At 39.4% G+C, this 14,047-nt stretch overlaps 1 protein-coding gene across 2 annotated transcripts in view; it reads left to right on the forward strand.

The window, feature by feature from the left end:
* Window positions 1–14,047, forward strand: part of FRMD4B (FERM domain containing 4B) — a 321,458-nt gene that overhangs the window by 86,331 nt on the left and 221,080 nt on the right. For both annotated transcript variants that reach the window (XM_049097558.1, XM_049097557.1), the window contains exon 2: window positions 13,700–13,826. The gene's annotated coding sequence lies outside the window, so the exon portion shown is untranslated. The remainder of the gene's footprint in view (window positions 1–13,699; window positions 13,827–14,047) is intronic.

Genomic DNA, 14,047 nt, shown 5'->3' on the forward strand with positions numbered 1-14,047 from the left:
CATGCATGTTGAGTTAGGATGGTGAGAGATGGAACCTGTTATGTGACAATCTAGAGAGACAGTGATCTGAGCAGTGGGGACAGCAAGTGAGAACGGGCTTGGCAATGTAAGGAAGGAAAAGGAAGCCAATGTGGAAGTATCAAGAGTGAAGGGAAGACCATCATGAAATGAGGCTTCAGAAGTGGAGAGGGGATAGAGTTTAAGTTTTATTCCCTGAAAATAAGAAGACACTAAGGAGTTTAGAGCAGGGGAAAGAAATTATCTGATACATAAATCTGGCCACTATGTGAAGAAGGGATTGTCTCGAGTCAAGTGGGGAAATTAATAAGAAAACTGTTGAAATAGTCTAGTCTAAGGTTAAGATAATCGTGGCTCAGACTGGACTAGTGGCATTGGAAATAAGGAGATATTAACAAATTGAGTAATGTATCCTAGAGGTAGTGCTGCTAGGGTTTGAGGAATGGGAAGTAGGGGGAAAGAATACATCGTTTAATGTCTGAGCAATGGAAGTCTTTCTTAGGAGACCATCTGGAGCGATAGGCTAGGGTGTCTACATCCTTGGTCCACCATTAGGACAGTGACCAAATTACTCTGAAGGTAGGAATAGCAGTTAAGTATTTGTAAATATCCTGTGAGGGGAACTCTGATTGTAAAGACCTTGTCATTTCTCTTCTGTGATAGTCCAGACATGCTAATAAGTGGGTGCTGAAAATGTCATGATTTTCTAATCACAGCCTTCTTTTCCTAAAGCCATTTTCAGCAGACATCAGTTCAGGGCAATAGCCAAACTCTTTCTGGCTGCTGTTGTTTACTGCTGGTATGTCACTGTTCCCAGCACACTCACGGCAGGGGAGATGCTTTGAGGAGTTTACTTTTGCTCTGGAAGACTTTTTGGAAGCTTGCCTCTTTTTGTTAATTATAGCTTGGGGATTACTTTGTCAGAAATTTTGAAGCTCCAAAGTGTAAAAAATTACAGCATATTATTAAATATTTAAGTATTGCTCATTTCTCCATGTGGTGTGAGATTTTGGCTGAGACTGGATCATTTGGACTGTTTAGTTTCCATGTTTATCATCTGGTATAGAGTCACAGATTCAATTTTGCCTATTTAAACAAATTTTAAATTTATTTCGAACAAGCAAGGATGGCATTAAATTGCCTTGACCGAGGTATGTTGAGATTTTGTTATTTCTTTGTATTCATGGAGAGTAGTGAACATGAGCACTGAAACAGAAGCATCCCAGCTTGTGAAAATCCTGCTGGAGTAACAATGTGAAAAATCTTTTAAAATGCTTTGGATTCTTTTTGCCTTGTGAAAGTAATATAAGCCTACCCTAGGCAGTTTGGAAGGTACCGGGGAAAAATTCAGCTATAGCCCAATCACTGACAAATCCATGAGATGTTGAGGTTTCTCATAAAATGCTAGGGTGGGAAGGGGCTTGTTGAATTATCTGTTCCAACTTCTCATTTTGCTTGTGAAGAAACTGGAGGTGCAGGGTAGTGTGGAGTCTAGAGCTCATATGTCCTTGCTGCCACTTTTGAGCTGTTTCTCTGGTTGTTTATGTGGCTTCATAAGCACTTAGATTCTTGAGGACCTGATGGAGGCACAGAATCTACCGCACCCTCTTTTTGAGCAAAGGGAGTGTGACATCTTAACAGTGGGAATATAGGTGGGTCCCTCTGCCCCCTGGTGTTTGGGAGGATACATGGTCTTAAATAAGGATAGTGTTAGATTGCCTTGACCTTAGGACATGGGTGGCTCAGTGGTTGAGCATCTGCCTTTGGCTCAGGGTGTGATCCCAGAGTGCTGGGATCGAGTCCCACATTGGGCTTCTTGCATGGAGCCTGCTTCTCCCTCTGCCTGTGTCTCTGCCTCTCTTTCTCTCTGAGTCTCTCGTGAATAAATAAATAAAATCTTTTTAAAAAAATGGCTTGACCTAGATGAGCATTTCCCAAAGGGTGGTTTTTGGGCCACCTGCATCAGAGTCATCGGGCGTCCTTGTTGAAAATGAAGATTTCTGGGACCTGTCACTGGTTTGAGAAATTAACCTCTAGAGGAGGGGGTAGGAATCTGCTTTCTTAACAAACTCACCTATCCTTTGAAAAATAATGATTTATCAATAAGAATAAAACTTACCATATTAAATAATTGGTTCTCCAATCTGTGATAAATAGATGATATAGATAGGTGGGTAGATAGAGAATGAGAGAGAGAGTGAGAGAGAAAGAAAGAGAGAGAGAGAGAGATACACTAAGTAAATGGGTAAAAAGTTGGTGACTCCATACAAAGAAATTGTTAATAGTTATCTCTTGGGAGTAGAAATAGGGTGAATGAGAGAATGGAGCCTTCACTGTCCTATATAACTTAAAACCTAGATTTGTGCGCTGCAGCACACAACCTTTGGAATTCATATATTCCTGCAGCCAAGCTATTTCTTTGAGAGACTAGAAATGTCTACAGAATATTTTTTATTTGCTTGAGTGACATGTATGGCCAGCGGGGAAAGGGAACACTTTTTGTTGATATAAGAGGACATAGAAAGATCAACCAGGAGATGAGGTGAGATTCAAGTCAGTTCATTTATTCACTGATTCATTTGTTCAACACCTGTACTTTGAATACCTGGAGTGTGCCAGGCACTGGTTGAGGTGCTGGGGACACAGGAGAGAACAAGAGAACAGGCACCCCAATTGTGTAGAGCTTATGGTCTGCTATGGGGAAATGCCAATAGAATTGGACAAGATAATTTCTTTTTTTTTTAAAGATTGATTTATTTCTTTATGATAGACATAGAGAGAGAGAGAGAGAGAGAGAGAGAGGCAAAGACACAGGAGGAGGGAGAAGCAGGCTCCATGCCGGGAACCTGACGTGGGACTCGATCCCGGGACTCGATCCTGGGACTCCAGGATCGCCCCTTGGGCCAAAGGCAGGCGCAAACCGCTGAGCTACCCAGGGATCCCCGGACAAGATAATTTCAAATGGTGACAAGCACTGTGAAGGAATGAAGGCTATATGCATTATGAGTGATTGAAGAGTCATTCTCTGGTGAGCAGGGACAGTGTGAGAGATGACATCTGACCTGACTGCTTAGTGGCAAGAAGAAACCAGCCATGTACATATCTGAGGAACAAGCTTCCATAAAAAGAAAGATGCAAGGACAGGGTCCTGAGGTGGAGTTAGCTTGATACGTTTAGGGTGTATAAAGAAAACTGGCATGGCTAAAGCTTTATGACTAACACAAGATTCAAAATAAAGTTCAAGAGAAAGACAGGGCCAAGCCACATACCATACTCATGCCACAGGAAGCAGTTTGGATTCTATTTTAAATGTAATAGAAAGCCTCAGGAGACCCACATTCGGGGAGAGAAAGTTGATATCTGCAGATTTGGGTTTTTAGAAAAAAATCACTTGAACACTCACAATCATGTAGAGACTTTGAGTCAAGTTTTAAAAAGATGTGCAACTACTTCAAAAGCAGTCATTGGAAACCATAAAAGATGAACCAAAGAAATGGTAAAATATACCATATACATGAAGAAAGAAGATCAATATTTAAAATGCTGATTTTTATCAAAAAGAATTTCTAAATTCATTGTAGTTCTCTTTTTTTTAAAGACTATTTATTTATTAATGAGAGACAGAGAGAGAGAGAGAGAGAGGCAGAGACACAGGCAGAGGGAGAAGCAGGCTCCATACAGGGAGCCCGATGTGGGACTCGATCCGGGGTCTCCAGGATCACACCCTGGGGTGCAGGCCACGCTAAACCACTGAGCCATCGGGATGCCCCAATTCATTGCAGTTCTAAACAAAACCCCAACAGCCTTCTAAAAGTGAATGGAAATATAAAAATTCAAGAATTTAATAAGGGAGGTTTGCAAAAGAAGATAAAGGAATGAAGACTTCCCCTAATTATCAAAATTTGTTTAAAGCCATAGTAATTAAGACCCTGTATTATCAGTGAAGGGGTATGAAGAAATAGATCAGTGGAACAGAGTAGAGAGCCCAGTGATGGACTGAACATACACGGACCCTTCTATATGACACAGGAGGCTGTGAAATTCAGAGTGGAAAGCATAAACTATCAGAAGAAGTACATGAGTATCAGAAGCTTCCTAATTTACATTTTGTACAGAATTAAATTGAGAAATTGAAAACTTAAATATAAAATGTAAAAATTCAAAGCCTTTAGGGAGGAAAAAAATAAGGTATCTTTATACTCTTAGGATAAAGTAGATTTTATAAGTTAGAGATGCAGAAATCACATTTAAGAATGATGAACTTGATGGATTTCATTATATCAAAATGTATAACTTCTGCAAAAAATAACATCATAAAATGAAAAGGCAAGTGATAAGCCAATGGAAGATATGTGCAGCCCGAAATAATTAACAAAAGCTGTATTTCTAGAATCTCTAGTGAACTCCTATAAATTGATAAGGAAAACTCAAACTACCCAGTGGAAAATGGGCTGCTTATTAACAGGCACTTTCCTGAGGGGGAGACATGAATGAGCAATAAAAATGTGAAAAGTCTTTCCACACCAATGATAAAAGCAAGAAATGCAAGTTTAAAATCCCAGGATAGCATTTTATGCCTATCGAAGTAGCAGAAATTCAAAAGGTTGAGTTAGACAAGTAAAGCTTGGCAAGGAATTGAGATAAGCAGGCACTTGGGGGAGTAAGTTGTCGTTCTCTAGTTAGACATGAAAATACACATATTCTACAACTGATTCTACTGCAGACAGTAAGCAATCAATGGTATTTCTCCAAGAAGGGGATCTTGGTTTTGTGTGAGGGATGAGTCTTTGTCACTCAGGACTTTCCTGCACCATAGAAAATTTAGCATCCCTGCTCTGCTCCACTGCCAACTCACAAAAGAACTTTCCCCCATTTCCCAATGCACCCGAGAGATTTGGACTTACCAGGAGAAACTCCTACAGGTACATGGTGATGCCACAATACTAATGTGCCAGGACAACCTCTGCCACTGAACCGAGAGACTTATGACCCAAAACTGGACATTGTCCAAATAACTATCAGTCCAGAAAAGGAAAATTAAATTATGATAGTGTGCTATACAACAATTAATGACCTAGATCTGTATGGAGCAAAGTGAAAATATCTCAAAAACAACATTGAGTGCAGTGTAATAAACAGCATGATAAAAAGCATCATGTGTAAAAAAAAAAAAAAACTTTATAAAAAGTGTAAAAACCACAAGACTGTAGGATATATTGTTTTGGATACACATAACCCACAAATGCACACAGGCATACCCATGTGTGAACTAGAGGCTAGCTTCTGTGTGGTTCTGTTTCTTAAAAGAGTAAATGAGTGTGAAGAACATTAGTTCATTTTGAGTGATGGACACATGGATAGGAGTTTGTCGTAGTATCCTTTGCAATAATGCTGTATTGTCGCCCTCACTCAAGTTTCTGAGTGGATAGTGGATGGGGTGAATGGAAAGGCGAGCATGGGGGTGGGGGCGGGGAGGCTGTGCTGGAAGTGGAGACGGGCACTGGAGGAGTCAAGGGAAGATCCCAGCATCCCAACAGCATTCTAAAACTGAATGGAGGGATCCCTGGGTGGCGCAGCGGTTTGGTGCCTACCTTTGGCCCAGGGCGCGATCCTGGAGACCTGGGATCGAATCCCACGTCGGACTCCTGGTGCATGGAGCCTGCTTCTCCCTCTGCCTGTGTCTCTGCCCCTCTCTCTCTCACTGTGTGCCTATCATAAATAAATAAAAAAAAAATTTAAAAAAAAAAAAAAATAAATAAAATAAAACTGAATGGAAATGTAAAAATTTGAACTCCCAAGGGGTTGTGACCACTTTTCTGCTTCATTTCTCTGTCACACAAAAATTCTTCCTGGAATAACACTTTTCCTTGTTATGTCCTCTGTCTTCCATCTATGATATTGTCACCTAAGCAAGCCAAGGATTTGTCGGCTGCTCATATTTTTTAGCAGAATGAGACATTCTGTAATATACATTTCAAGCCCTCTCCACCCCATCCCTACAATTATGCTCCTACTCTTCCTTTAATTATTTTCCTGGGCATTTTTTATTGTGGTAAAGTATACATAAAGTAAAATTTACCATTCTAACTATTTTTTAAAATACTTTATTTGACACACACACACAGAGCACAAGCAAGGGAATGGCAGGCAGAGGGAGAGGAAAAAGCAGGCTTCCTGCTGATCGGGGAGCCTGATGTGGGGCTGGATCCCAGGATCCTGGGATCATGACCTAAGCCAAAGGCAGACTCTTAACTGCCTAACCCACCCAAATGCCACCCACCACCCATTCTAACTATTTTCATTTTTTAAGATTTTATTTATTTTATTTTAGAGAGAGAAAGAAAGCGCATGAAAGCATGGGGAGAGGCAGAGGAAGAAGGAGATGAGAGAGAATTTCAAGCAGACTCCATGCTGACCATGGGGTCCAATGCAGAGCTGGATCCCACCACTCCAAGATCATGACAGGAACTGAAACCAAGAGTTGAATGCCTAACTGACTGAGCTACCCAGGCGCCCCACCCCACCATTCTATTTTTAAATGTGCAATGCAGCATTAAGTACATTCACAGCATAGTGGAACCATCATCAACTTTCCATCTCCAGTGATGAACTTTTTCACCATTCCAAACTGAAACTCTGTGCCCATTAAACAATAACTTCCTTTCCTCAGTCCCTTTGTCCTCTGATAACCTCTATTCTACTCTGTGCGTCTATGAATTTGACTACTCTAGGCACCCCATACAAGCGACATCATACAATATTTGTCCTTTTGCATCTGGCTTATTCCACTTAGCACAGAGTGTTTTTGAGATTCACCCACAATGTACTGTGTTTCAGGATTCCATTTTCTTTAAAAAGAATACTGTGTCTGTTATATGTATATACCACATTTTCTTTATCCACTTCTCTGTCAGTGGACATGTGGGTTAGTTCTGTCTTTGGGCTACTGTGAACAATTATAACCTATAATGCAGCCATGTACATGTGTATGACTGTCTACTCGAGTCCCTCTTTCAATTCCTTGGTATATATACCCAGAAGTGGAATTGCTGGATCTCATGGTAATTCTATGTTTAATTTTTTAAGGAACTTCCTAACCAGAACTTTCCACAACACATTCCCATCTATAATGTGCAAGGGTGTCAACTTTTCCACATTTTCACCAACACTGGTTATTTTTGATTTTTGAAAGTAGCCCACTTAATGGATATGAAGTGGTATCTTATTGTGGCTTTGTCATGCACTTCTTTTGCAATTAGTGTTAAGAAAGCATCATACATGTCTTCTGTCCAATTGATCGATCCATGATACCCATGGTTTGAGTATTTCTGCATTTCCCTGAGTGCATTCCATGGAACACAGGTCCTATTACAAGCTTCTGACACTAGGGGTTCAGGGAACATGAGATGGGAGAGGTTAAACTGAGAAATAATGCAAACAAACAAACAAACTCAGAGCTTAAAAAAAGCCCAAAAACCTCCAGCAAAGTCAGATCAAGTACATAACTGCAAATTCAAGACATAAATGTGAATCAGTATCCTGAATTCCCATTGCTTGATAGCTATTAGTTCTTTCAAGTATCTCACCATGCTGAGAGTGATTCTGTTTTTTAAATGTAGCCATCTTTGATTACAAGTGGCCCATAAAGAAAGCCAACTCTTTCATGTGGTGCTCAAAAAACAATTTCATCTATTGCAACTTTGGAGGTAAAACTGGCCACATCGATGACAATGTGCAATGGTAGACTCTATGTTGTGGCACTTTCCTTAGTTAATGCCCAGTGTTAATTGTGACCATACACAGTTTTCAGTTTGAGCTGACTTTAGAAAACCACTTACTATGCAAGATGCAATTTTACTGTATATCTTGAAGTTTGAAATACATATTTTCCAGACCCTTAGAAGTCCTACAATAAAGAGACCTGACTAACAGAGTTTCAAGTAGGAGTTGGCAATCTATCTCTGTGAAGGGCCAGATAGTACATACTTTTGGTCTCGTGTCTCTGGTGCAGCTATTCAGCTGTGCAATTGTAGCTCCATACATACACAACCATACACAATTTTTAAATGACTGGATGTTTCTGTGTGCTAAAAAAGACTTTACTTGAAAAAACAGACAGCAGACTGGATTTAATTCACAGACAATAGTTTTCTGACCCCTGGCTTATTTAGACCATCATGACAGAAGTTTGTTGAATCGTGACCTTTCTCTCCTTTATTTTTTTAAATTAAAAAACCGTAGTAGCCCTTAGATTCCTGAATTCAAATATTAGAGAGTTTTAAATCTTTCTAATGACGCTGGAGGTTGATAGCATGTAGCAGGTTTGTCACTTTTGGGGTACCTGGGTTTGCATTGCTGTAGCACCAGAAGTAGTTACTTAGTGGGTGGTATGGGCTAAACTGTGTTCTAAGATTCATATGTTCAAGCTCTGACCCCCTAACACTTCAGAATGTCACTATATTTGTAGATAAAGCCTTTGAAGAGCAATCAAGCTTTTAGAGCAATCTTGAAAAAGAATAACTAAACTAGAGGTATCCAATCCCCTATGTCAAGATGTACTACAAAGCTGTAGTAATCAAAACAGGATGGCACTGGCACAAAAATAGACACATAGATCAATGGAACAGAATAGAGAGCCCAAAAATAAACCCATGGTTATATGGTCAATTAATCTATGACAAGGGAGGCAAGAATATCCAATAGGAAAAAGACCATCTCTTCAACAAGTGGTGTTAGGAAAATTGGAGAGCTACATGCAAAAGAATGAAACCGGGCCACTTTCTTACACCACACACAATAAAATGGGCTAAAGACTACATGTGAGACCTGAAACCATAAAATTCCTAGAAGAAAACATAGACAGTAACCTCTTTGACACCAGCCATAGACACATTTTTCTAGATGTCTTTTTTGGCAAGGGAAACAAAAGTAAATTAAACTATTTGGGACTACCCCAAAATAAAAAGCTTTTGCACAATTAAGGAAACTGCAACAAAACAAAAAGGCAACCTTACTGAATGGGAGATGTTTGCACATGATGTATCCAATAAGGAGTTAATATCCAAATTACATAAAGAATTTATACAACTCAACACCCAAAAACCAAATAATCCAATTTTAAAATGGGCAGAAGACATACATAAACATTTTTCCAAGGATAATATACAGATGGCCAACAAACACATAAGAAGATACTCAACATCATGAATCATCAGGAAAATGCAAAGCAAAACCACAATGAGATATCACCTTACGCCTGTCAGAATGGCTAAAATCAACTACATGAGAAATAACAAGAGCTGATGAGGATATGGAGAAAAAGGAACCCTTGTGCACTGTTGATGGGAATGCAAGCTGGTACAGCCACTGTGAAAACCAGTATGGAGTCCCACAAACAATTAAAAATAGAATTACCATACGATCCAGTAATTCCATTCCTGAGTATATATCCAAAGAAAACAAAAACACTAACTCAAAAAGATACACACACCCTTATATTTATTGCAGCATTATTTATAATAGCCAAGGTATGGAAGCAACTCAAGTGCCCATCAATAGATGAATGGATAAAAAAGATGTGTGTGTGTGTGGTATATACAATAGAATATCACTCAGCCATAAAAAAATGACATTTCGCCATTTGCAACAACATGGATGGATCTAGAGGTTATAATGCTAAGTGAAAGAAGTCAAGTACCATATAATTTCACTCATATGTGGAATTTAAGAAACAAAACAAATTAACAAAGAAAAAAGAGATGAACCTAAAAATCCAACTCTAAATAGTTGCCTTTTTAGGTAATCATGATAGTTCCCAGAGGGCAGTTGAGTGTGTGTGTGTATGTGTGACAGAGATAAAGAGGATTAAGAGTACACCTGTAATGATCAGCACTGAGTAGCAGTATAGTATAGTATAGAATTGTTGAATCACACTATAGTGTACATGAAACCCATGTAATACAGTATGTTAATTATATGTGAGTTTTAAAAAAAAATGAAATGAGGCTTTTAGGCTGTTAGGGTGGCCCTAATCCAATCTGACTGGTGTCCTTATGAGAAGAGGACATCTAGACACAATAAGAGATGCCAGGGATGTACACACAGAGAAAAGACATGTGAAGATGCACAAGAGGTCAGCCACCTCTAAGTGAAGGAGAGAGTTCTCAGGACAAACCACCCTTGCTGCTACCTTCATCTTGGACTTCTAGCCTCCAGAACTGTGAAGGCTGTTCAAGCCACCCAGCATATGGCATTTGTTATGACAGTCTAAACAAACTGGTACAGAGGTGATCCTATCTCATCTGCCCTAACTTGCTGAGACCTCGAACTGCTTTGCTCACCCTCAAGTACTTAATATCACAAGTATTATCACAAGTATCCTTCACCGAATTTTATGGAGAAGTTGCATGATACGCTCTAATTACATTTGCATATTTGCATATGTTCAAAGATCGTAAAGACATATTCTTTATAACTGTTACCAGTTATTATTGAATATATTCCCATAATGCTTTTATATTAGTTTCCTTCCCTTCTTTTCTTGAGTCTCCTTTTAAATACTATCCATTCTGTTTCAGTTCCTGGGCTCTGGACTTTTCAAATAGATGCATATTTCCTGGGTTTATAGTTGCTATTCATCACAGGCAGGAAGTCAGTGTGTATCAGGACATGGAATCAAAGAACTTACTAGCTAGTTTAGAAAATGCTGCTATAAACATAGGGGTGCATGTTCCCTTTGAATTAGTGTTTTTATATTTTTGGATAAATACCCAGTAGTGTGATTGCTGGATCATAGAGTAGTACTATTTTTAACTTCTTTTTTTTAAGAGTTTATTTATTTATTCATCAGAAACACAGAGAGGCAGAGACATAGGCAGAGGCTCCATAGGGAGCCTGATGTGGAACTCTATCCCAGGACCTCAGGATCACAACTTGAGCCAAAGGCAGACACTCAACAACTGAGCCACCTAGCCACCCTATTTTTAACTTCTTGAAGAAACTCCATATTGTTTTCCACAGTGACTATACCAATTTGTGCTCCAAGGGTCCATTGATAGAGGAATGGTTAAAGATGTGGTGTGTGTGTAATGGAATATTATTCAGCCATAAAAAAGAATAAAATCTTGCCATTTACAAGGGCATGTATGGAGCCAGAGAGTATCATGCTAAGTGAAATAAGTCATTCAGAGAAAGACAAATACCATATGATCTCACTCATATGGGGAATTTAAGAAACAAAACAAATGAACAAAGGCAAAAAAGAGAGAAAGTCAAATCAAGAAATAGACTCTTAATGATAGAGAACAAATTGCTGGTTACCACAGGGGAAGTGGGTGGGGGTAAAGGGGAAGTAGGTGGTGGGGATGAAGGCGTGCAGTTGTTGTGATGAGCACCGGGTGACATATGGAAGTGTGGACACTATATTGTACACCTGAAACTAGTATTACCTGTATATGAACCATACAGGAATTAAAATTTAAAAAAGAAAAAACAAAAAAACAAAGAAGTCACTAGCTATGTATCACCTCAGGCAAGGTATCATATTTCCCCAACTCAGATTCCTCATCTTCATCATATAATAATACCTATATGATCTTCAGAGTTCCTAGAAGCATCAGCTACAATATAAATGATGTGCCTCCCACACTGTATGGCTTATGGCAGGCACTCAATAAATAGTTGCCTTTCTAGGCAATCAGGAAATGTCTATTTCTCTTTTCTGCCCTTGTTGTTGTTGTTTTTTAAGATTTATTTATTTTAGAACAAGTGCAAGTGGGGGCAGGGGCAGAGGGAGAGAACCTTCAAGCAGACTCCCTGCTAAGTGTGGAGCCCAATCAGAGCTTGATCTCATGACTCTGAGATCATGACCTGAGCCAAAATCATGAGTCAGCCACCTAACTGACTGAATCACCCAGGCGCCCCTCTTTTTTCTGCACCTGTGATCTGAGCTTCCATCAGCTGTGTAGTCTTTGTTAAAACTAAAGAAGAGAATTAACTAGTTTCCGTATACGTGATGTGAGATACTGCTTGTTCTATCATTAATTATAAGGCTTAACCCCTCAAGGAACTTGTGTCACTTGGTGGACACATGAAAGTTGTAGAAAGATGTTTTGATAAAGCAGAAAATATATGGAGTCATTGCAGTGCCAGTTCTCCTTGTGTATCCTTCTGCAAGTCACCGTCTCTCTCTCTGAACCTCATTTATCTTATCTGTAAAGTAAAAGCTGGGACTATACCATACCTCTAGTATATTTGGAATACCCAATTTTTATTTGGAAGCCAGGTTGACTAAGGAGATGACTGGATGTGAGAGGTCTTCATTCTGTTTGGTATACCCAAACCATCCCGCTAGTCCCATAGCTATACTCTATCAACATTAGATCCCACTATTTAAGTTTAATTTTGGTAGCATTTTAATGTTTAATTTAAAACACCTTACATAAATTAGCATCTTATTAGCTTTATTTTTTATTTTTATTTTTTAAAGATTTTATTTATTTATTCATGAGACATAGGCAGAGGGAGAAGCAAGCTCCCTGCGGGGATCCCGATGTGGAACTCCATCCCAGGACTCCAAGATCCCACCCTTAGCCAAAGGCAGACACTCAACCACTGAGCCACCCAGGCATCCCATCATCTTGTTAGCTTTAAGATTCAAAAATAAGTTAACTCTTTTGTTTCCTAAGACAAATCTATTTTTGTCCAAAAAGGATACTGAAAATATTGCCTGCAGGAAACTCCCAACCTATACCATGCTGTCATTGCCTTTGAGCTCTTTGAACATCTAGTTCCTGTTAGAAAAGATGGATGTGTCATATGGCATCAGTAAGGAGACAGAGGCAAAGGTGCTGATGCACAAATTGTACAAGTTCTTTCTGCTTCCTGCTGCCATCTTCCACTTCACACCTACATCCTTGTCCAGGGAGAGCTGAGGGGCAGGTGGAGTGAGGAGGTGCCATGGGGATGGTCCAACAGTTGATTTTTATTTACCCACATGGCAAAACAGTGAGTGCCACACCTGCTGCTTCTGCCCTCTTGTCCAGTTTTTACACACTGGTGTGTGTGAAACAGTTTGACCCATAGTTGACAAGGAGAAGCACACTTCTTGACTTCAGGAGAGCTTCTGAGGCATAGCTGTTTCCTTTTCTTTTATTGGAAAAATGACACAAATACATATAAATGAGCATCTTATGGCGCAACACACACACAAAATTTCATCAGTATTCATGACATGCATTTCCTCCTCTCCACAACTGACAGCTGTTAAAAATGAGATTTGGGAGAGCTATCCTGGTTCTAGTAATTCTGGAACATGGATTCTAAGGTGGGGTTTTATTGGTTTCTCCCACTTTCACAGCCCTGATTTTATGACTGACTGTAGATAAGTTTTAGCACTGCAGTCTCCCCTACAGAGACAGTGACACCACCTATTCAATGAAATGCATTATGCAAGAGCCCAAATCAGTACCAGATCTTTAGTTGCTGAGAATAGCCTCAATTTCATGTGTATTTGGAGATAGCTCTATTTTAAATCTCATTAGGTAAATTTCTAAAACTGTGATTAAACTGTAGCCACCCAAGGGAAAATTAGAAATAAATTAGAAGTGTTACTGACTTGAGATCTCTAATTCTTTCTTGTGTGCATACAGAAATTAAGGAGCTTCTCTTTTCTGTATTACAGGCTTGGATGAGAAATCCAGAAGAAAGAATGTGTGAAAGAAAAAGATGACATCTGTGCATGGCAAAACAAATCCAAAGATTATTACAATAAAAACAAACCGAGGTCAAGAGAACACTTACTAGTAAAGGTAAGTGGACATCCCTGTACATGGTGGGTTAGAACAGGAAAGTGAGTTTCTACATGTCGGTGTGTGAGTGTACATTGACCTGTCAAATGGAGAGAGGATAGGATAGGATAAGATACATGATATGATCTAACATCAAAATATTTGTGTTCTAGCAGTGAGGAAGAAAATACATGCAGTTAGCTCCCTACTCTCAAATAAAAGCCAACTGCCCAAAAGTTGAA

This window comes from Canis lupus, chromosome 20 (genome assembly GCF_003254725.2).
Source record: "Canis lupus dingo isolate Sandy chromosome 20, ASM325472v2, whole genome shotgun sequence".
Classification (NCBI taxonomy): Eukaryota; Metazoa; Chordata; class Mammalia; order Carnivora; family Canidae; genus Canis; species Canis lupus.